This window comes from Engystomops pustulosus, chromosome 7 (assembly GCF_040894005.1).
Source record: "Engystomops pustulosus chromosome 7, aEngPut4.maternal, whole genome shotgun sequence".
NCBI classification, from domain to species: domain Eukaryota; kingdom Metazoa; phylum Chordata; class Amphibia; order Anura; family Leptodactylidae; genus Engystomops; species Engystomops pustulosus.
In genome coordinates, this window is record NC_092417.1 from 119,238,304 (window position 1) to 119,264,121 (window position 25,818).

General features: G+C 38.5%; 1 long non-coding RNA gene across 1 annotated transcript in view; it reads right to left on the reverse strand.

Annotated features, from left to right (window-relative positions):
• Positions 1-249: 249 nt before the first annotated feature.
• Positions 250-25,818, reverse strand: part of LOC140068947 (uncharacterized) — a 76,444-nt gene continuing 50,875 nt past the window's right edge. The window contains exon 4 of the long non-coding RNA XR_011848646.1: positions 250-551. This is a non-coding gene — a long non-coding RNA (uncharacterized lncRNA). The remainder of the gene's footprint in view (positions 552-25,818) is intronic.

Genomic DNA, 25,818 nt, shown 5'->3' on the forward strand with positions numbered 1-25,818 from the left:
GGTTCATGCCATTCATTCCTTAAAATATATTTCCATAAAGACTATAATAATAAAAATGTTATTGACTTGCACCAGTCCCCATTCTTGGTGTGTAATAAGTTGTGGTATCATTAATATAGTTTTAAAATGCTTTCAGCTATGAACACCAATACTATTAGGGGGCACAAACACAATCTACCCACACTAAATTAAATAAATTGTTCCTAAAAACAAATAACACCACAGAAAAAGGAAACAAAAACCAAAATGTAGAAAGCATGAAATAACACTTTATTAGTTCAATTACAGCAAATCCATTTAAAAAGATAACATACAGAGAAAAAGACCATCAAAGGTAATATAACTAAATATACATGAAAAAAAGATCACAGTAGATCTGTGTACAGGTATAGAAGGTATATTCAAGGTATTAGCTTACAAACAAGTGTTACACATTACCCAGAGGAATAACAGAGATCAAGGGACACATACACAGGTATATACAGACCAAGGGTGCACCCGACCTCACACCTTTCCACCTTGCTGTTGGTTGTATGAGTTTGAAAACAGATCTGGAACAAAATGCAAAAGTTTAAATTACATTTAGGAGGCAAATGGAGTATAAAAGATACAACTATAGACTCTATATCATCTTGAAAGAGAATAGTCTTACTAGTACACTATTCTATAGTATAGTAGTTCTATAGAATAGTATAGTATTCTATACTATTTCTACTATATAAGTATAGGACAATGATCAAACTCACATTTTGAAAAGAGTGAAAGAAATAGAGGTGTAAGTATATTCCGCACAGGCATTAGAGTCTACTTTAGCCCATTAGAATAAAAATGCTAGGACTTTAAATTAGATAAATACATATATTAGATAAATACATGACTGATTGTCATGTTTGATACTGCTTAACGCAATGCAGAACAAAGCACTGTTGTTATCCAAGGTGGACGATCCTTCTCTCCCTTTATATGACAAGTAGGCAAGTGCAAGCTTACTGTACACCCTGTACTGCCTTCAGTTTGCTACGTAAAACGTTAGACACAAGAAATGGCAGTGCACAGAAGCCTATGGCCCACATTTATCAGAAACAGGAGCACTGTGAAGTGTCCAAAGGATGCCAGATTCAGGATTTGTGGTACCTATTCATCAAGAATCGGACGCTCCCTACACTGCTCCAACTTTGTTTGGTGAACCTTTAAAGGGATTTTCCACTTTCAGCAAATAATTGATATTGTTTGTGTAATGAAATGTTATACAATTTCCCAATATACATACCGTATGTGTCACAGACAGTTCTTAAATACATGCACAAGTTTGCACTAGAAAGGACATGCAATGTCTGGCTGAAAACTGGCACAAGGACCTTAGGAAATGTGGGCCTACGTGTCAAAATTGTGTGAGCATGACCCAGACCCAACAATAATTCTTGCTGAATATCTTGATATTCTTGTTCTTGCTATTGTCTAGAGAGAACTTATGGCTACTTGACATAGGTGCCATTTTGAACCAACAATGTGATATATTTACTATTACTATCTAGTTCTAGTTCCAATTCCAGTTATAGACTCTTTTGCTTTACTAAATTTCAAGCTGTAATTTGAGTGAATCTCACAATATAACAGTTAGATAATTCTGATTTTCATAAAGCTGCAACGAAATAAGACTCCTAGCAGCTGCCGAACAGGTGCTGTCAAGAGTATACAGCAGCACCGATACCCATCAGCACATTGCTTAATCTATAAATGTTGCAACTTAAATGTGTAACCATAAATTCCACAGCTTGTAAAGTATGTTTTTTTTTAATATATATTTTTGTAAGCAAACTCATACAAACCAAAATAAACAAAATAATACAAGTCTGGTGTAGAAATATTCTGCTTTCACCTTTGAAAGTTTGCATACTTTAGTTTGTGCGCAGGCTCACTCTGCGGCCGGCCTTCATCCCCCCATGTCACACTTCCACGCCTCCTTAGTGGGGAGCCGGCATAAAGGGGAAACAATTGCAAATATTGGTGGATTGCCAGGCATCTGCAATAATTTCAGGGTGTTTTTTTGGCATAGAAACCCTGAAAAATAACCCCATCATGTTATATTGAATTTTTTTTAATATATGGGTGGAAATTGGAGATTATAGAGAAGTTTCCTCTGTCTCATCACAGATAACTTCTGCAGCACATAAGTTGTTTATTCCTTATGTGCTATAAGTAATAAAAAAAGTCACTCCGAAAACCCACTACTTAAATACTACTACTACTATATAAAGCATTTCTTGCTCTGCAGTGACTTTTTAAATTTACTGATGCCACCAATAAAACAATTATATAATTTTGTTGCTTCTTGTTTTCAAAATAAACTAGTTCTTGTAATTCAATAGTTTCCACCAATATTTGCATCTTTTAGACTTATCACTGAAATGAAAAGTTGATACAGTGCGCAAAGTACAATTACTGGGAGCTAAGCACGTGCTGCACTAGTACTGGGCCTGTGTGATCATCATTCAGGTGAATTTTATCATTCCTTTCACCCTACAAGTAATGAACAAATTCACAGCTTATTACTTTGGACTTGATCTCTGGCAAAACAGTGCTGGAACAAACAATTTGATTTGTCAACATCTTTACATGGCCTCCTCAATCACTGTCACAAATCCAAATTTAAAGCGCAAAGTGCATTTGACTGCAGAACCTCAGACTGATTAGAAGTCGGAGCTCAGTGAATTGCAGCAGACAGGACAACAATCAGATTATTAACTCCACTTGAAAATACTCTCTTCTGTCTGGGATTAGCATGCATATTTTGATATAGATCGATAAGCAATCTCCTTCCTATAAGAAATGCCTGCAACATTCATTTGGCTGATCAAAGGTGCATATCAGTTAGCTGTGACAGCTGGCTATTGTTTCTTTCTTTCTTTACAGCAGAGTCTCTATTAAAAAAATGTACCCGCCTTCTTCTCTAATAGGAAAAAGTCAGCAGTCAACAAATTCCATCTACTCTTCATGGTAAAGAAAAATAATGTAGTGCATTGTGACTTTCTGCTATCTGTAGAAATCATTATGGACAAGAAACACAGTCATATATTTTAAGCATTGACAAAGTTACCTCAAGTATAATTGCAGAATAATAGAAGCTTGTGAATATTCCGCAAGGTTTGCCAAAAAGAAAAAAAAAATCTTTACATTATAAAAAAATGAAATAAATGTAAACTGTAACAATAAAAAAAACAATTGCAATATGTAAATATAAATAGAAAAAAACATAACTGTTGTAATGTAAAGATAATCAAATTAACTGATTAAAAGATATAGGGGGACATTTACTAAGAACAGGGCAAACTGCAATAAATGCAGTTTGCTTGTGTAATGTGCATGGGGTGCTAGATTCATGATTTCTGGTGCCTGTTCTTTATGAATCAGGCGCTCCTTGCACTGCCCTAAAAGAGTACAACAGCTTTTTTGTGCACCTTAACATAGGGCGTGCAACACATTTCTGTTGGACTTTGCATGATAAATATGGCACACGGTTCAACTGATCACCAGGACTCCCCCCTAATTTGTGTTACATGATGCCTAGTGCAGCTGTGCCTCAAAAGGGTCAGGTGTGACACAATTGTGGTGCAGACACTTCTTAAATACCTGTGCAAGCAGTTTGCGCATAAAGGAACATGCAAAGTTCACCAGAAAACTGGCGCAAGACCCTAAATGTGTCCTATAATTTTTTATCTCTGACCTCATTTTCAAGTCCACAAAGTAAGCTTCAAAGTATCCAGCTCATGACTTATGCATGCAGCTTACTACATATGAAGGGAATACCACTCTGAGGATGTATTATGATTACTACTATTATTATGACTACTTTTTTTCAATAAAGATAACATTGACTGAGATATTAAAGAGAACCTGCCAGGCAAATTAACCCCCTAAACTAAATATATTTTCATAAACTGCCATTAAAAGCATTTCCCCAATTCCTTTATTGTCCCTCTACATGCCTGTACACTCAAACTATCAGTTCCTAAATCTGTATACAAATGACCTGAGAGATGTCCAATGAGACATTATCATATTCAGCTTACTCATGAGTAGGAAGCACAGCCACATCCCCCAAGTGCTTCACTGACGGCCTGTATAATGATGCGATGTATAACGACGTAATGGCTCCTCCATGTGCTTCCTGGTACTGGCCCCCCCTTACAGCCTGTGTGTATGAGATACTCCTATACACATGACTGACAGCCGGTATAATGGTGTGAGGTATAATGTTGTAATGGCTCCTCCATGTACTTCCTGGTGCTGGCGGCCACGCCTCCTGCAACCTGTGTGTGTATGAGATACTCCTATACACATGACTCACAGCCTGTATAATGATGTGAGGTATAATAGTTTAATGGCTCCTCCAGTTGTTTCCGGGTTCTGGAGGCTATGCCCCCTGCAGCCTGTGTGTGTATAGGAGAGATACAACCGCTCCATGCAGCCATGTTCTAGCAAAACATGTCAGGTACTTGTGTAGCTGATGTCTTTGTCTCACACGTGTGTATAGCAGATGAAAGCATGTCAGCAGATAAGGCACAAGCATTAGCAATCCTTTTCTATACATTACACACAGACATGAGCTGGGGGAGGAGAGGGGAGGGGTAACAGGAGTGACATCACTGTCTCTGACCATGTGACCAGCCTCATTTACATAATAAAGAAAAGATGATTTTACAATGATTTATGTATGAAATTACTAGATAAAGGTTGGGATGGAATCCTCGTGAGCTCCTCCAACAGGTAGTAGTGACAGGACAAGTGACCGGAAGCTGGTGACAGGTGTCCTGTAAGCTAAAACCAACCATAATAGAACTCTTATTTCGACTTGAGGTCCAAAACTACATTGACACATGTTAGAGGAAAATTTTAAAAATCCCCATTAAAAGAAGCAATGTTTCAGATCCTGCTCCTTAAGTTGGGGGTCAAATGACTAGACATTTCCATGGCTAACCTGCAGCTATTTACAGAAGGAGCAAAGCAAAGGGATTTTAGAAAATTCTATAAAGATATTGCATGAAAACAGCTGTGCCTTAAACAGCTATATTCTACATGTTTTAAACACTCATGTCAAATAATTGCTACAAATCTTGCACATCTAACAAACTTAACGCTAAGATGATTTTTTAAGTCTCATAATTGGACTGTAAAAAAATTGCAGAAAATTCCCATTAAAATGTACAACCTTCTAGAAGAAAACAAGGATTCATATTTTGACTTTTATTATCCACCAATAAAAAACCCAAATCATCATTTAGGGCAAAACTACCTGCAGATTTGGATTCTTTCTACGGATGACTTAAATACTTTTTTTTTATTAACCTTTGATGTCTCATTTTGTCAAACAGAAACTAATATAGAACAAGATTGGATAAACGGTATTAGCATTTTTGAGAAAATGAACTAGACTGCATAGCTTTAAATGTCCTCCATATCCTAGCAGTTAGTATGCTGGGGTATACTTGAGAGGGGAAAATAAGTATTTATTACACTGCCAATATAGCATGTTGTCCCACCTACAAAGAATGGATCAGTAATTTTAATTTGTATCTTATTGCATGAAATAAGTATTTGATCACCCACCGACCAGCAAGAGTTCTGTCTCTCTCATGCCTGTTAGTTTTGTTTAAGAAGCAACTCCTACTCTTCACTCGGTAATATATTAGTATATCAATTGCGCTTTTTGAACTTGTTACATGTATAAAGTAATCTCTCCACCATGGCCAAGACCAAAGAGCTTTCTAAAGACACCAGGAACAATACTGTAGACCTATGCATGACTATGATGGGCTACAGAAGAATAGGCAACACCAAACAAAACACAAAACACTGTAGCGCGAAGTGGCAGATGTCATTTTTGCCTTGAGAGAACCTAATGATCCAATCCACAGAAGTGAACGAGAACTGAAAAAAAATCTGAAAAATCTGTTATACAAAAGATAAAAATTATTATGGAATCACTTCTCTCTAGAAAATTATTTATCCAAGAAACTGATCCCTAGAGGTATGAAGATTCAGATCTTTCTATTATATGAGCAGGAGGTAACAGTAATAATAATTCTTTATTTATATAGCGCCTACAGATTATACAGCGTTGCACAAAGCATGGCAAACTGGAGGTATTCAGCAAAGAGAGAGAGGAGAAATATAACACTTGTATCACTGATACAATTGAATATATAAAGGAATATAACAAGAAATCTTTGGAAGCTTTATCTTAGGAATTTAATGCTTTAAGGAATAAACTTAAACAAAAGATAACAACAAGTAAATGGGATATTTCTATGAGGGTGAGATGGATGTGGCACTTAAGGTCTAGGAGAAATAAATTAAGGGGGTCAAGACTAAGAAATTTCACACAAATGGAGGCAACCCAGACCCCAGGGCAGAATGTGTACTACATCTACGTCTTCCTACTCATAAGGTGAGGGGGAGCACACAGCTTCAAGTAGTGACCAAAAAAATTATCTAAGTCACAGAAGAGAGAATTAGACTCAAATAGATGCCCTCATCCCAAATGAAGATCACATGGAGGAGATGATGGCAGAGGTGCTACGTCTTTGAAGGTAACACACTTTGCCATCATGGATTAAAATCCTGCAGGACATGCAAGGTCCCTTGCTGATGCCAGAACATGCCTAGGCTTGTTTAAAGTTCCCTAGTAATCATCATTATTTTCCCTACTTTATATACTCTGGATACCATAGTTATTCCATTTTCTTGTTACTTCTTAGCTTTATTTCTGGAAAAAAATATATGAAAGATTTGTGGGTCAAATATAGCTACTAGTAATAGAGGGGAAAAAGCATGTTTTGGCTTGTTATTGATTTAGATCTTGGTCATGAAACACTATTTGGAGTGTGTCTTTTTGTTTACACAACCTGGATACAACATCAGCATATTGGGCACTGAAATTACTTATTTATGTAAATATTTCACTTTTCATGTTGCATCCTCCTTTTTTTGGGAAAAAAAACTCACACCCTAACCCTAACGGCAAGTGCAAGTACAAAAGGCCATATGTCTTCCAATACTTTAGTTGCCACAGTTTTCGTTGGAAAAGCTTGCATGATATATTTTGTAGAATGATTTTTTAAGTATTTTTCCCTTTGTTATATAGTGTCCTGTAAAACACAGAGTTCTAACATGAAGAACTATTAGATTAGGAAGAAAGCATCTAAAGATAAAGCCCTTTAATCTTTAATCTTCTTAGTGCACCGTCAATTTATTTACGGCATTAAAATAAACCTAATAATGTATTTACTAATTTCAGAGTAAAGACTATCTTTTTTTGGAAACTGTAAATCATTAGGCTTACTTGTGATGTGGCGGGGATAAAATATTTCACAGATAAGATTTTGAATTGTGCTTTACTGTTTTTAAATTGTTGTTGTCTATGTTTAGCATTCCGGCAATCCTTTAATTTTCTATTCATTTCTTGATACCAGGATGCTTAAACAATGTATCATTGCTCAGGGAAAAGTAGAAAAGATGTACGGGCATGTGAAGTGCAGGTATTTTCTGCCCCTTCCCTTTTTATAAAGCAAAAATAAAACACTTACCAAATGGTGTATTAAATGAAGTTGACATAGAAATTATCTACAGTGGTTTATTTGATGATGCTTCTTCCTCTTAGGTGGGATCAATCAGGTCTAGGTAAGCTCAGTGATCAGAGTGGTGTGAAAGGACAATCATAACAACTCATAGGACTTCAGAATAATGGGGCACATTTACTAAGGGTCTGCACGGCGCATTTTCATCGGGTTTACCGATTATTTCCAATTTGCGCCACATTTAAGTGGGGTTTTTTGTTCACCCGATCAGATTTTGGCGCAATTGCGCCGACTTTCATGCGACACAAAATTGGGGGGCATGGCCGACAGACAACCCGACTGATTCGGACTAAGCGCGGGATTTACAATTCAAATTGTGTCGCAAGACATGCACTCACATACACCGGGAAAAAAGAAGGTAAACTCCGGCTGACCTCTGCGGGGAAGCGACATATGCAGGAAAATGGACGCACGATCTTGAAGAATCGTGCAAGACTTCATCCTCGTCGGACCGGGTAAGTAAATCTGCCCCATTGTCTTCTTCAGGTTACATCTTCTTTTGGTCATGAAGCAATATAATGGAACCTAAATATTGTTTTTCTTGATCAATTAGAAGAATTATATCTTCTCTGTTTTCTGCCATTTAGTGTCAAGGAAGAAGGCGCCATTACATAATTAAATAATCCCACAGAAAGAATCACATGTGGGCATCTTTACCTAATATATATGTAATGTATAACCTACAGATTCCGAACATTCAAGTACTGGACGGCCTCAAATTTAGAGCAAAGAGATAGGAGAATGCAAGAGGAGGCTCAGTAATATAGAATGACAGCAGTGCAGTTCTCCTTTACTGAAGATAATTGGTTGATATCTACCGAAAGAACTCACTTCTACCAGAAATATAAATATCTCAAAGCAATTTTATTTAAATGTTTAATATTAGATTTAATATTGTGTTTTATATTCACAAATAAGAAACAAAAGATTACAAAAACAGACTGCTATTGGCATTATAGGATATAATATGGATTATAAGCCTTATCCAGAAATGCACATGATCATTACAACACAATGTATGAACAAATCCCCAGATACTTCTAACAAAGAAGAGCAAGATACATCCTAATCATTACCCATTCAGCGATGTTGTGTGAAAAAAATGTAATCTGCTGGAAACACTTACTGCTTATCATATTGTGCACTCAACAGATTTAATTAACTAGCAGCAGATATACTTGACAGCATATGGTATGTTACTGTCTGGATGTCAGATGTTAAAAAACATGGCTTGTGATCCGAGTTAATCTGCGAATCAGCTTTGTGTAGCTCCTGCTGTTGTATGTCCATGAGGCGAGGATACATGTGATCATTTCTGTAGTGTTGCTCGCTGTAGATCTTTTCTAATTCCAAATGGAAATGACAATGAAGTGTTGGAAAATGTAGCAGCCAGAAATGCTTCACTCTGTATGTTCTCTTAGATTTATGAAAGGGTTATACGGCTCTATTTGGGTAATAAAGTTGAACATTTTGGTTATCTTATTTATATTTGTTCTCTGTAATTTATCTGTAATTTGTCCTGCATAAATCTATAAAGGTAATTTGCAAAGTACAAATATAAGAAGTTGAATCTCTGTAACCCAGTTTGTACAAATATTCCTTTATGGTTTTATTCAATTTGACAACATACCGTATATACTCGAGTATAAGCCGACCAAAGTATAAGACGAGGCCCCCAATGTTATCACAAAAACGTGGTAAAACCTATATTTCTTTTACTCGAGTATAAGCCGAGTTTGGGTTTTCAGCAGAAAACAAGGCTTATACTCGAGTATATATAATTTAAGATTAATGTAGAAATGTTGAAAGAAAAAGAAAAATCTACCTTAAAAACTTCTTCTGACATATTGGGAAATGCTCACTGGTTTGAACAGGTATAGGGTATGGCATTGATGTAGCTTGAGAATATGGAGGTGACACATTAGCTTTTGGGCTGTGAAGTCTTGAGAGCCTTTACAAGGAAACCAGTATTGTAAACAATACATTAAAGTTACTGGGCCTAGCATACATTTTTATTTGGGGCCCAGTAGCTTTAAGTTACAGTTCTGATAATTTTTCGCTGAAGCTCTCTGATTCTTTCTAACACTCCAAATTCATAAATCAACTGGGTTCTAAGAGAACCAACTCGAAAAATGTGAAAGGAGAATGATGTGTCGGACATTAGTCATCAGAAGGACATGTTGACATTCATAAACCTATCCTTTTGTTTTTGGGGGAGTTAATCTGCCACCAGAGACTGCCGCCCGTCTGTACCCAAATATTCATCACTTGGAATAAAAATTTGTTCTTTATCAATAAAATTATCATAGTGGGCAATGCATCCATTATATTCTACGCAAGAGGTATCTAACAGCAGCTTGCACCACACTTTTAATTGAAAACACATGTTTGATTTGTCACACCAATGGTGCATACATAAGGGGAAATCAAAGTAATATCTGTTTGGATGACAGCTGTTGAAGGTATATGGCACTGACAAAAAGTTTGTCTTTGTCCATTAGATTGCACCAAACACATCATACACATATCAGAGACTAATATAAGCTGACATTGGCCAACCATGCAAATATTTTTTGTATCCAATGCCTCATGTTAAGATTCACACTGAGCATTCTGTTTACAGTGTTGTGGAATACTGGCACCATTCATAGATGAATGAACAGATGCTTATGTATTTATATCAGATTAAATAAAATACATTTATTTGTTTCAGGCCTTTGTAATTGAGCCCAGTCTGGAACTCCAGCTTCATAACCCATTGTGTTCAGCTGGCCCTGCATATAAGTTAAGAATTATTAATAGGATCTATGTCATGTTTGACCAGGCATTGACCTGTGTCTGCACCTGCCTATCAACAAAGGAATTCTGGGAATTGTATCTAAATGTTGGCAACAAAAGTTAGACATTAGGTATTCATTATTCACTGCCAGCATAACATGTAGCATAATGTAATATTATCCTATCACAATCATAGAAATGTGAAGATCATCAAGAGATACAATGTTATTTCATGAGATGTACAGTAGTACAAGGTTTCAGGTTCTTTTCACTTCAGAATCACTTTGACAGATTCATCCCTGTATAATAATAGATCCACCAGGTGAAGAAAAGCCCCACAGTTTGTGGTTGGCGATCATGATGTGGGCAATGTATTATGCAATGTGCTTCAAAGGGAATTTTATACCATTGCCATCCTAGACATATGCATGTTTCATGATCATAATGGTAGTTATTTTTTTATATTAAACCTCTCAAAACCAGACTTGTGTTGGCCTCAAGGAATTCTAAATGCTATATCTTACACCAATCATAGTTTTTCATTCATTTGGCTGTATGAGGGCTCCTTTTATTGCTGAATGAGATGTGTGTACATAATATGTGTTGATTAACTTTTCTAATCTTTTCTTTTATTTATACAGTTCTGTTTTCTTCAATGTTTTACTTTCATTCATCACTAATTAAAGATAATAAAAAATATTTAGCAATTTCATCTTTCAGTCATTTTGAACAATACAAACATTTAAAACATTAAAATGTTTATCAATAGTACCAGAAGTTTAACCCTTGGTTGCACTTTCTTTTTACAACTTTCATTGTAGGTACAAATCACGGAGATACCAAATATATAGAGTTTTGTTAAACATTGTTAAAGTTAAAGTTTTTTTTAACCCCTTTACCGCTGGACCAGTTTTAGTTTTAAATTGACATAAGCCATGATGGTATAAGATGACGAAATAGGACAATATTCTATACAACAGATTTACCAAAAATGGGTCAAACAATAAATGAGACAAAGTTGGACTTTGCATTGTTATGCTGCAACAGATTTTTCTAAATATCTGATGCTGGATATAAAATCTCACATACTTTAAGATTGTCTAAATGTACTTTCCACATCCTATTAGTTGATTTTGTTTACGCCTAAATACTGTGACGGCATTCTAGCACATAAGTGTTTTTTTGGTGCACTGAAGAAACCTTTGTAGTAGTTGTTAGGTTACCTTCACACTGATTTATACCTGCACGTCGGGAGGGCATTCATCCGCCACGAAGGAGAGGAGGGAGGGGAACCCCTCCCCTCTCCATATTGATGCATTAGATATGGTTCGTAACATGGGGAAAGCTAGAACATGTTCTATCTTTTCCCCATGTACGGAGCAGTATGTTGCTACAATGTGTGGCACCGTATTTCTCTGTGCATCCAGATGGGCTGGGGTGAACTCGCAGGAGACTCTAAGTAATCATACGACTGCTGGCGGCTCATGCCCAGCACATGCCCAGCAGTACCAAGGGGCAACCGCTGGATGCCGGCATGCTGGCATCCAGCTCATTCCTCTAGCTACTGCTGGGCCGGCGTTAAACTGCCATGGTATGATTACAAAGAGTCTCCTGGAAGTTCAGCTCAGCACATACTTACTACTGCTCCGCCGCCCACCATAGTTTGACTTAAAATAAAAGAAAACTGAGATATTGTGGTGTCACAAAAGAAGAGAATGATACTGGAAGAAATAGCTCTTTTTTATGTAGTAGTCAAGTAAGGTTTCTACATATAAGCTCAATTAAATAGGAGGAAAGCTGCAATGAATCAGCCATTATGAGTGTGTTGAGCACCTAACGCTCAGCCACACAGTCTACTTAAGAACACCTGACTTACAGATGGCCCCTAGTTACAAACGGACCTCTGGATATTGGTAATTTACTGAACTTTAGCCCTAGGCTACAATGCACAGCTGTAACAGTTATCACAGGTGTCTGTAATGAAGCTTTATTGTTCATCCTGGCTGTTATGACAACCCAAAAGTTTTAAAATCCAAGTGTCACAGGGACCAAAAAAATTATGTCTGGGGTTACAGTTATAAAATATACAGTTCCGATTTACACACAAATTCGACTTAAGAACAAACCTGCAGAACCTATCTTGTACGCAACCTAGGGACTGCCTGTATTTGCCATATTAAAGCACACATCTTCTGGATAAAGACAGAATTACATTTGTCTGTAGACAAAATCCTCCAGCAAAGTCCAATGATTTGTAAATACCAGATGAGAGATGCGTTGTCACCTAACTCCTCCAAGAAGCTGCTGCTCAGTGTCTCACAGATGTCTGTCAGCTGTGTTCTCTTTGCTGTATTGATCCCCTGGCACAGCTGTAGTCTGTAAATATGTGGTTTGTTTTCCAATTTCAATTCCATGTCATATAAAATGCTCTCAAGACAATAAATATTACCGTCTTCCTCTATTTATATAAATCCCTTGATATTAATATATTTGTTTACCGGCTTGGCTAAAAACGATCAACATGCTTTATTCGAATACAGTTTTGTTCTGTTAGAATATTATAACATTATGATAAAACCATCTAAAACCATATAGAATAAATTTGATTTTATGTATCCAACTATGTATCTTCGCTCTCAACCATATTCTGGCTGATATTCTCTAATCTGCTGAGTTTTATGTTATTGATACTATTCACTTGATTTGATATTTATGTTTCTTTTTTTTTCAGGGAAAATATTACTCAGTTAGTGTTTTAAAATGATAAGTACCATTTCTCACCCATTCCCAGCACCACCACTTTGGTGAAATTAAACTAGAGCTTTTTACAGGCTTCATATCTGTCACTCCAGTTACTCTTCATCTTGCCTGTAGCCGTGACTAATTATTGTCCTAAGGAATGGTATAAAGTAGTTGGATAAGTCATAAATCATAAGTGTAGGTCTGCATGGTTTATTTACTTAGTCTACCTCTGGGACTATCACCTCTCTGGAGTATTGGGACCCCTGATATTTTTATAAAACATAACCTTTTCTATAATCATATCATAAATACTGTGTCAAAGCATAAACTAAGATACATCACACGATAAATGAAGATATGTTCATAGCAATTTAATGTAACACAATAAACAGGTTAACCTGTCCTCTACATTAGTGTTCCCCAATAGAGATGAGCGAGTATACTCGTCAGAGTATACTGCTCGGTCGAGTATTAGCATACTCGGACCGGCTCGTTACTCGGACGAGTATCTCGCCGGCTCGAGATCGAGCAGTAAATTAATAAAATAAATTGAATAAAAGTATTTTTATTGTAAAAAAAAAATATTACACATGTTTGCAGATGTTTTACTTGTAAGAACACATTGAAATAACACTATTCTTCACTTTCCAGGTGTTCGCGCGTGTCTCCCGCTAGGTTCAGAGATGTTCGGAACATCTGGAATGTGAAGAATAGTGTTCTTTCAATGTGTCCTGCACTTAAATGTTCGTGTTTTCACTGTTTTTAATGTTTTAATTCTATTCTTCACTTTGCAGCTGTGCGCGCGTATCTCCGAACCTATCGGGAGACACGCGTGCACACCTGCAAAGTGAAGAATAGAATTAAAACATTAAAAACAGTGAACACAGGAGCATTTAAGTGCAGAACACATTGAAAGAACACTATTCTTCACATTCCAGATGTTCGTGCACATCTCCTAACTTAGCGGGAGACACGCGCGAACACCTGCAAAGTGAAGAATAGTGTTATTTCAATGTGTTCTTACAAGTAAAACATCTGCAAACATCTGGAATTTTTTTTTGCACTGTTCTTTTACTGTTCAGTTTTATTAAAAAAATGCTCGGGTCTCCCATTGACTTCAATGGGGCTCGTTATTCGAGACGAGCACTCGAGCATCTGGAAAAGTTTGTCTCAAATAACGAGCACCCGAGCATTTTAGTGCTCGCTCATCTCTATTCCCCAACCTTTTTTTGCCCAGGGACCATACATTTTTTCCAGAGACCGGTGGGTAGGGGGATGTGGGCTGGTGTCATAGTTTCATAGTCAAAAATGTATATTTGCATGCCGCACTATAACCCCCTGTGTGCGTAGCTTATATTGCCCCATTTCCTGAAGAAGCACCCACAAGTAAATTGTTCCCTTTCCTGTAGCATGCCCCCTCCAAAGTCCCATTTCCTGCAGCATGCCCCCTCCCATGTCTCCTTTCCTGCATCATACCCTCCTTCCATGCCCTGTCCCTTTTCCTTTAGTTGCCCCCACCCTCTGCTTCCAATGTCCCCTTTCCCAGCCAAAGTTTTAAAAAAAACTTCACCTTCCTCATTCCCCTGCAGCTTTTCTTCTTTCACTTCTCTTCCGCATTGTTGCTAGACATGATGTGATGAGTTCACGACGCCCGCCGTCAATAGAGCAGCGCATTATTAGGTGAGTGTTTTTACAGAGGTCAGTCATGGCCCGGTACCAGGTGTTCTATGGCCAGGTCTTGGGTCTCGGACCGGTGGTTGGTGAACACTGCTCTACATCACAACAACTCTCAGATTCTTGAAAATGTCAAATAATAATAAAAAACAACAACAAAGCATTACAGTCAAGTTAAGTGGGAAGAAAGGGATAGGGAGGGAAATCACTAGGTCTAAAGCATTATTAAAAGTATGAAATTAAAAAGGGGAGATGGCAAAGAGAGTGGTTTAATCCTCTTGTTGACCTCTTGGCTGTCCCAGTCTAACATCAATCTGTCCTGAACATATAAAATCTCCCTCCTCAAGACAAAGTGAATTATGGAAAAAAGTAGTATCCTTAAACAACTTCATAAGGTACATGTGCGAGTCCCCTACACCGCAAAGCAAGGCATAGCACATCATGGTGTTATAGAGTACAGAGTCTCTGAGTTAGCATTCCATGGCACCTAACAACCTCCCAAAACAGATGAAGTATTCTCCTTTAAGGGGCACCAAGAGCAGTAGCAGGATTGAGACACTTTGATAGCATTTGTCAGAACACCTGTGATGTTTGCAGGACGCCTTCCTGTCAGATTTGTATGGCATATGTTTGTATATGCTGTAGTTTCTTTGGGGGATAAATATCATAAGTCTTGCTTTGTCTGGTTTTTTGGACTTTTCTTTGTTAAATATATCTTCAAATTGTTTCCTTATTGATACATGTGGTATTTGGTCTTTAGTGAGTTTGCAACTTTTTAAAAAAAAAAAGTCACAAAATGTCTCCAAAAGTTGTAATGAGTTCCAAGCTACATTCTATGCCTGGCCAAGGGCAGCCACAATTTGCGACTTTTTAAAAAAGTCGTAAAATTCACATTTGGATTCAGTTGAAAATTGCGAACTTTGAAGGGAGACTGTGTTAGGGGCAAAAAAGGTTGCAAATGAGCACAAGCACAATGAAAGGTCTCATAACTTAAAGTGAAAGGAAAGCCAAAATTTTTATATATGTACCATTTGGGTATCTCTTCCACTACCTTTCTCTCTATAAGTGTCTGTGGCCACATGTAAACTTCTGTGAACTGAATGCCTTGGTGAACAAAACAGATTCAAGATTTCCTAGTAAGGCTGTTTAGACAGGAGAAGGATAGGAGAAAATTAGCCTATGAAGTCTTGCTGCTTTTCTGAATAATAATATAAAGAAACCATGGAACACCACCATTATAACACATACACGTAAATGTATTTATACATCAAATTGCGGGTATTGGAAATTACCTAATGCATTGGCATACACTATATATTGTACAAAGGAGCAAACAATAATTATCTATGCTGCAGTCTGCCACTAGTTTTCTTTATTGCTTACTGAAAACTAATTTTACATTTCTCCATGTCATCAGCTCTGCTATATATATTCCGAATAATGCCTGTAGTCAATAAATGTAATTGGTTAATTTTACACTGGACACAAATAGAGAAATCAATTGACTCCAAATGCAATCTAGCTGTTCTTTTCCATATATTTAGTTAATTACTGTATATTGACAATTGCTTGTATGCAAATAGATTGTATTTTATTTTTTATTAGACAGGAATATAGGTGTACTTGATGTGCTTTTATTTGACTATGATAACAGTAATGACCTTTATACCATAATATTCTGTAGCCTTTTGCCATCTGAAAATTTAGCAAAAGGCACATGTATTAAATTTATTTAATGTATTCTATTAACCCCTTAGTGACCACCTATATGGGTTTCTATGTCGGTCACTAAGAGGCCTTGTCCAAGTTCTGTATTGGGAAAATCACTGACCTGGCTGTCTGTGTGTCAAATAACCTATCAGCAATCAGAAAAGTGAGTGTGTGAGCTTTTTGGTGAGAGTGCATTAATCCTAAATGTGCAGTGTCCAAAGTGGGATTTAGGATTAAGGGACATAAGTTTGAGGGACTTTAGCAGGTAACTGTTGTGTTTTTGTGTTACTTTAACTGTGAATTCTTCTTTTCTTCTGTATTTCTATTGTATTCCCCATTAGCACAATGGAAATCATAAGTGGCACTGCTACACAGTGTACATCCTGTGCCATGTATGCTTTCCTTGAACAACCATTCGAGGGGAAATACTGCTGTGTGGGATGTATGAAAAACTGGTCATCTGGAAGCCCAGATTTTCTATCTAAATGAGCAAGTTTAAAGCTGAGGGCAATTGACAATATGGAGCGGGGAAGTTCGCTGCCCCTGGAGCACAAACTCTCTGGGGAAGATGGGTGTGGGGATGGAAGTATGGAGGTACAGAGTGAGGGGGCAGCTAGCTGGGTAACATGTAGAAGGCAGTATAGAGGGAAGAGTTGCAGGGAGTCTAGCCCTGATCTGGTGCATTCCAAATAGTTTTCCAGGCTGGTGGGTGAGGGGAATATCAGCTCAGGGGTAGCAATGCTGCAGCAGGACACGGCCTCTAGCAACCAGGGGACTGTCTGATCCAGTAAGAAGGGTAATGGGAGCACAGGCAAGGTCAGACAGGTGCTGGTAGTGGGAGCTTGCTTTATTAGGGGAGCAGACAGGACAATCTGTCACAAAGACCGTGCATCCCAAACAATGTGTTGTTTGCCAGGTGCTCGGATTCGGCATGTTGCGGACCGGGTTGACAGATTATTGAGAGGGGCTGGTGAGGAACCAGCGGTCATGATCCACTTTGTCATCAATGACAAAGTAAGAGGTAGGTCCTTAAAAATTATTTAGGGATTTAGGCCATAAGCTCAGGACAAGGACTTAAAAGGTGGTTATCTACAAAATACTACCTATACCATGTGCCATATCAGAAAGGTAGCGGAAGATCAGGGAGGTGGGTCAAAAGTTGGTGTAGGAAGGAGGGCTTTGGGTTCATGGAGAACTGGGCTAACTTTACTGTTGGCTACAGGCTCTACAGTATGGATGGGATGCAACTGAATAGGGAGGGTGCAGCTGTTTTGGGAGAAAATGGCTGGTAGGTTAGCGGATTGTGTTTAAACTAGAGACCTTGGGGAGGGCAACTACACTTGTGCAGGGCAAAAAGACAGTATAGATAGGGAACTGTGGAGAGTCATAGTCCATCGGGGAGGAAAGGGGACTGGAATTAGATTGGGGAATAAGAACCAAAGGAATAGGGATAGGGAAAACCATACAAAGTGCATGTACACAAATGCCAGAAGTCTCACAAACAAAATGCAGGAACTGGAACACTTGTTGGAGTGCAAATATGATGTAGTGGGTATCAGCAAGACATGGCTGGACAATAGCTATGACTGGGACGTTACTATAGATGGTTATAGTGTTTTTAGAAATGATCATATAAATAAAAAAGTGGGAGGGGTTTGTTTATATGTGAAATCTTGCTTGTCCTGTGATGCAAATGAAAATGTGGAATAATAAAATATTACTAGGGGTTTGTTATAAGGCTCCAAATATAATAGAGGCAGTAGAGGAAATGCTGGTAAGTCAAATGGATGCGGCTTTAAGGCATGGTGAAGTACTTATCATGGGGGACTTCAATTACTGTAATATTGACTGGGAAGCAGAAACCTGCAGGTCCTTCAAAGGTCGCCAGTTTTGTCAACAACAAAAGACCTGTCGCAAACAAGTCCAAGAGCCAACTAAAGGGGGGCACTGCTGGACCTTATCCTAACCAAGAGACCTGACAGGCTATCAAAATTATAGGTTGGGGGAAACCTCAGTAATATTAATCATGATATCATTGATTTTTTATAACGCTTTACTAAGAGCATTAGTGGAGGGGCAACAAACACTCTAAACTTCAGGAAAGCAAAATTTTAGCAACTAAGGGAAGACCTTATAGGCATAAACTGCAATAATGTTCTCGAAGGCAACAGACCCCAACAAATGGACTTTTTCACAAATATCCTAAAAAAGGGCTGTGAGAAATGCATGGGAAAAAGCATAATAGGAACAATAAAAAGCCAATGTGGCTGAATAGTCTTGTAAGGAGAGCAATAAGATAGAAAGATAAAACATTTAAGGCACTAAAACACAAAGGTACTGTAGCTTTGAGGCGTTACAGGATTATAAAGAGAAAAATAAATCCTGTAAAAACAGATAAAAGATGCAAAAATAGAGACTGAGAGAATATTGCCACGGAGAGCAAAAATAATCCCAAATTATTTTTCAAGTATATAAATGATTAGAAACTTAAAAGGGAGACTGTGGGCTAACTGAGGAATAACATGGAGTCATGGTGGCAGGAGATGAGGAAAGGGCCAATCTACTGAATGTCGCCTTCTCGACTGTCTTTACCCAGGAAAATACCCTGGTGGAAGACAAGATGAGGAATGATGTAAATTCTCTTTGGAATGTCAACAGTTTAACTCAGGAAGAGGTATGGCGCCAACTCACAATCACTAAAAAAGACAAATCACCGGGCCCAGATGGCATACACCCCGGGTTTTGCTTGAAATATGTAGCGTGATAGACAGACCCCTATTTTTAATATTTCAAGATTCCCTGAGGGCTGTTTATGTTCCACAGGACTGCCGCATAGCAAATGTGCTACCAATATACAAAAAAGGATTAAAAAGCAATCCTGGTAACTACAGGCCTGTGAGTCTAACATCTGTTGTGGGGAATATGATTGAGGGGTTTGTTAGAGATGCAATCCTGGAGTGTTTCACTGTACATAACCTTATGACCCAGCATCAGCATGGGTTCATGAGAGATCTGATTTGCTTCTTTGAGGAGGTAGGTTGCAGACTTGATCTGGGGGACACTTTGGATGTTGTATATCTGGACTTTTCAAGGGCATTTGACACCATGCCGCATAAAAGGTTGGTACATAAAATGAGACTGCTAGAACTAGGGGTACATCTATATATTTGGGTAAGTAATTGGCTTAGTGATAGAAAACAGAGGGTCGTCATTAATGGCACATTCTCAGATAAGGTTGATGTTACCAGTAGAGTGCCACAGGGGTCAGTATTGGTGCCCCTTCTTTTTAATATTTTTATTAATGACCTTGTAGTGGGTTTACACAGTCAAGTTTTAATATTTGCAGATGATACTAAGTTGTGTAAAGTAATTAATACTGAGGTTGATGGTTTAGCATTTCAGAGGGATTTGTGGAAGCTTGAGGAGTGGGCAGAGAAATGGTTTGATGAGGTTTAATGTAGATAAATGTAAAGTTATGCACTTGGGCCATGGAAACAAAAAGTATAATTATGTTCTAAACGGTCAATTACTTGGTAAAACTGAAGCTGAAAAAGATTTGGGGGTATTGGTGAAAGGTAAACTTAATTTTAGTGACCTTGGCCAGGAAGATGGTGCTAAAGCAAATACAATTATGGGATGTATCAAGCAAGGAATAGATTCTCATGTTAAAGACATAGTTTTGCCCTTATAGATATCACTGGTTAGACCACACATGGAATATGTGTGCAGAGGGGAGCAACTAAGATTATTAAGGGAATGTGGGGACTAGAATACAATGACAGATTACAAAATTTGGGATTATTCAGTTTAGAAAAAAGATGACTGAGGGGAGACCTCATTACAATGTACAAATATCTGAATGGGCAGTACAAGGATCTCTCCAAAGATCTTTTTATACTTAGGCCTGTGACCTGGACAATGGGGCATCCTCTACGTCTAGAGGTAGAGGCGGTTCTACCATTGCCATAGACAGGGATTCTTTACTGTAAGAGCAGTGAGACTATGGAACTCTATGCTGCAGGAGTTTGTTATGACGGACTCTACGTATGTACATTTTCAAGAGAGGCCTGGATGCCTTTCTGGAAAGCAAAAATATCATGCGTTACGGGGAAAAACATTTATTTAATTCTTAAAGGTTGGACTTGATGGCCTTGCGTCTTTTTCCAGCCCTTTACATACTATGATACTCCAACAGCCTGTTTAACCTGTTAGATCCCGCAGTCAATGCTGTGACCACAGTATCTAGATACCTGGTGAGGGAGGGGACTCCCTCCCTATTCCCTCAGCACCTCGCAAAGTGATCACGGGGTGCCGTCTTCTTTGCTGGGCAACCAGGTACCTTATGAAGGCCCCTGGGTCTTTCCGAGGCAGAGCCTGCTCGATATATCTTGTTTGTTGTTTGATATCTGCATACTCCTGAATGAATTGTTAGAATATTGCATCTCATTAATATCTGCATTGGTTATTGGCACTACTTAAGAGAATATTCCATATATTGGTCTACTGGTGTTGGATCTTTTGCACTACTGTATATAATGATTTGGTAGATTTGTATTACTGGTGCTAATTTGAAGGCATGGGATGTCCGAAGTGTGCCAATAATAAGATGAATCAATATTTTAGTTCAAAACAATCAAAATGAAAACACAGATCCCATAATAAAAGCCAAGCTTGTTGAAAGGTAGTGTGAATTTGGCTGCTTCTCTATGGAGTAGACATAAAATGGTAAGTAGAGGGTTCCTACACTTCCTAAATGATAAAAAATGCAGGTAAAAAATAAAACCAGAGAATACTTATTGAGAAGATTAGAAACCCTGGAAGAATGCCACAAGCGAACACAAGATGAAGTACTATTCAACTTAATAATGGAAAACCGCCAACAGCTTTGGGCTCTTATATTAAAAGACTACGCAAAGAATCTCAGGAAATGTAAGGCAACCAAGTTTAGTCTGGACCTTAAATCATGCAAAACGATAAGACACAAAACTGAGAAACAGAAAATATATGAAAAAAATTGAAAAGCTCGTAACGTCCAAGGGCAAGTTACAATTTTTCAGCTCCTCAATGGAGCTATTTTCAAGCATAACATCTAAATTATTAACCCCTTCACGCTCCGTGGCGGATATATCCGCCATGGAGCGCAGTGACTTAGCGCTCAGTGGCGGATATATCCGCCACGGCGCTTATGCCGGCTCGGCTCTGGATCAGAGCCAAACCGGCATAGGGAAACACGGGGTGCCAGCTGTAACTAATAGCCGGCACCCCAGTGTAACACCCGCGATCGGAGTTGTCTCCGATCGCGGGTGCTTAACCCGTTAAATGCCGCGGTCAGCGCGACCGCGGCATCTAACATGCATCTAACATCAACTCTAAATTGCATGCACCCCTCAATTCTAATGTATTGTGGGCCACAATACATTAGAATTGAGGGGTGCATGCAATTTAGAGTTGATGAAATTAAATGTGCGATTTTTGATTTAGTTAACTTTGATACTGTTACACAAAATTATTACAATCTTTACAAAATAATAATAATAATAATAATCTTTATTTATATAGCGCCATCATATTACGTAGCGCTTTACAAATCATAGGAAACAAATACAAAAATAATATAACATGACAGAGCACAACATTTGTATGGAACAACAGGAGTGAGGTCCCTGCTCGCCAGAGCTTACGGTTTATGAAGATGATGGGGTAACACGAGGTAAAAGAATATTTAATGGTCAAGCCATTCTTCTTAGGGAATAGAACAAAATATAATAAATGGAATTGCTGTCGCTTGAACCAATCAGCCGTCATCTTATATACCAGGTCCAGGGTGAATGGGACTGCAGAGATGTCTGGTGCCTGTTGGTTGCTGGATAACAGATGGGAGGACGACACAGGACGGGTTAGTAGAAGAGTTAAAACTTCATGCAGTTAATGAGTGTTATAGGCTTGCCTAAAGAAATGGGTTTTAAGAGCACGTTTGAAACTTTGGAAGTTAGGTATTAGTCTGATAGTCCGGGGCAGAGCATTCCATAGAATTGGTGCAGCTCTAGAGAAGTCTTGGAGACGCGAGTGGGAGGTCCGCACTAGGGTAGAGGTTAATCTAAGATCACTGGCAGATCTAAGAGCACGAGTTGGGTGATAGACTGAGATAAGAGAGGAGAGGTAGGGGGGTGCAGCATTATACAGAGCTTTATGGATGAGGGTTATTATTTTAAACTATTCGAAAGGAGACTGGCAGCCAGTGCAGCTACTGGCATGAACTGTAAGCATACATGGTCCCCTTATCAAACGAGCTGTGTCAGGCAGAATTTTGGGTTGTTTTCATGGCTTCCACAACAAACTTGTTAACTTTGTCGCCACCCTGCTGTGTAATCCACAAAAAATACTGGCAAACTTTTATCATTTACCGATATTATTTCAGCGCTTCTTGCGCATCTGTTTACATTCCCCTCACCCGCCATATCCTAAACTTATAAGAACGCTACTACACTTGATCTTATACAAAAGGTTCTTAGAAGTGCTGTTTGGGGAGTAGCCTAGAGACAGGGGCTTGGATTGGCGAAAGCTCGCCTGGCAGCGGAGCGCCAGCTCCATGCCAAGATCCAACTAACATAGTTTTAACTGCAGCACCTTTAATCTACTACTAGTTCACTGCCTCCATACATGGTCCCCTTATCAAACGAGCTGTGTCAGGCAGAATTTCGGGTTGTTTTCATGGCTTCCATGTTAACTTTGTCGCCACCCTGCTGTGTAATCCACAAAATATACTGGCAAACTTTTATCATGTACCGATATTATTTGAGCGCTTCTTGCTCACCTCCTTTGGTTCCTCTCTGCCACCCATTGGTTTGAAGCCTGAGTCCATTTAGGGTATGTCGCCATGACACTCTCTAGCCTGCCGCTGCTGCCTCTGCATGCCGTCCCCTATAGTGTCAGGGTCAATTATTGGATGTTTTAGATGCTATCTAGCTTCATTCTGTCACTCTGTCATGGCCATGCTGTTGCCCATAATTTTGGCATAATGGTGCGATTATGCAGCCTCAGAGGCATCCATGCATGCTGCCCCTGCTGTTTCCTGTCCATTTCCGTGGTGTTTCCATCCTTTTCTGAGGTTCCCAGGTGTTTGGCCAAGCTTCCCTGTGCAGAGCCTTGGTCCCCTTGAAAAATGCTCGAGTCTCCCATTGTCTTCAATGGGGTTCGTTATTCGAGACGAGCACTCGAGCATCGGGAAAAGTTCGTCTCGAATAACGAGTACCCGAGCATTTTAGTGCTCGCTCATCTCTAATTGTGGCACAATACTATTCATAGTAAAGTATAGTATATATTCAGGTTTGAGTTATTTCTATAATGATATATTTAGCTGTTTGGAAGATAGATATAGCGAGCTTGACGAGTCTTCTTGTCAATTGTGTAATGTTATTTAGGGCATCATGAAATGTACAGGATTCATGAATGTGCATTTAAAATGTTTCACCTTAATGGAGATCTATTAGTGTAATGGACTGACCATAAATGCCAAGTCTGCATAGTTTCCTAAGAAGTGAATGGCATAATTGTCCAGTATTTTTCCCATATTTTATGAAACCAGATAAGAACAATAAGAACATCATTAACCCCTTAACGCTCTGCGCCGTAGCTCTACGGCGCAGAGGTATAAGGGAAGTATGAAGAGGGCTCACGGGCTGAGTCCTCTTCATACAGAGGTGGGGGTTTTTGCATTTTGCACAAAACCCCCACCGCTAATAACCGCGGTCGGTGCTTGCACCGATCGCGGCTATTAACCCTCTAAACGCCGCCCGCAAAGTCGCGGGCGGCGTTTAAAAGACGGCGGCGCGCGGGCGCCGCCATCTTTTTTTCGATCGCCACGCCCCCGAACGTCATCGGGGGGCGTCGATCGGTTACCATGGTAGCCTCGGGTCTTCTCTTGACACGAGGCTACATGGTTTATGCAGGTTCGTTACAATGAGCCAGTGGCTCATTGTAATGTAAGACCTGCAAAAACGCCATATATTGCAATACTGTAGTATTGCAGTATATGGTAGGAGCGATCTGATCATCTAGGGTTATTGTACCCTAGATGGTCTAAAAAATAGTGAAAAAAAAAAGAAAAAAAAAAGTTTAAAAAATAAAAAAAATTAATAAAATATTAAAAGTTCAAATCACCCCCCTTTCCCTAGAACGGATATAAAACATAACAAACAGTAAAAATCACAGACATATTAGGTATCGCCGCGTCCCAAAATGCCCGATCTATCAAAATATAAAAACGGTTACGGCCGGCGGTGACCTCCGAGGCGGGAAATGGCGCCCAAATGTCCGAAATGCGACTTTTACACCTTTTTACATAACATAAAAAATGAAATAAAAAATGATCAAAATGTCGCACAGACCTCAAAATGGTAGCAATGAAAACGTCGCCTCATTTCGCAAAAAATGACCCCTCACACATTTCCGTGCGCCAAAGTATGAAAAAGTTATTAGCGTCAGAAGATGGCAAAAAATTTTTTTTCTTTTTTGTACACATTCGTTTAATTTTTGAAAATGTATTAAAACACAATAAAACCGATATAAATTTGGTATCACCGCGATCGCACCGAACCAAAGAATAAAGTAGGCGTGTTATTTGGAGCGAAGAGTGAAAGTCGTAAAAACTGAGCCCACAAGAACGTGACGCACGTGCGGTTTTTTTTCAATTTTTCCACATTTGGAATTTTTTTTCAGCTTCGCAGTACACGGCATGTTAAAATAAATAACATTACGGGAAATTAAAATTTGTTACGCACAAAATAAGCCCTCACACAGGTCTGTACACGGAAAAATGAAAAAGTTATGGATTTTTGAAGTTGGAGAGCGAGAAATGAGCCGGAAAACCCTCCGTCCTTAAGGGGTTAATAAATACAGATTGTTACATTCAGACCAATATCCACTGACCAATATCATGATCTTCATTGTGTAAATCATGTTTCAATTCACATTTCAACTTGTTTAAATAATAATAATAATAAAAAATTAATAATAATAATATATCATTATATCTTTGTAATAAAATACCATACTGGCATAATTTTCCTCTTTTGCTTGCAAAGGCTACACAGCATTGTTTATCATGTGGAAAGGCTAGAAGTAATAATAAAAATTGTTGTAATATAATTTGTTATCAGAGGAAAAAAATATATTTTTGCACAAAAATATTAATTTGCAATCTGCTGTTTTTACCTAGGAGTCTTCATTACACAGATTTGCAGCACCTAGACTAAAGAGTAACATAACAATAGCAAAA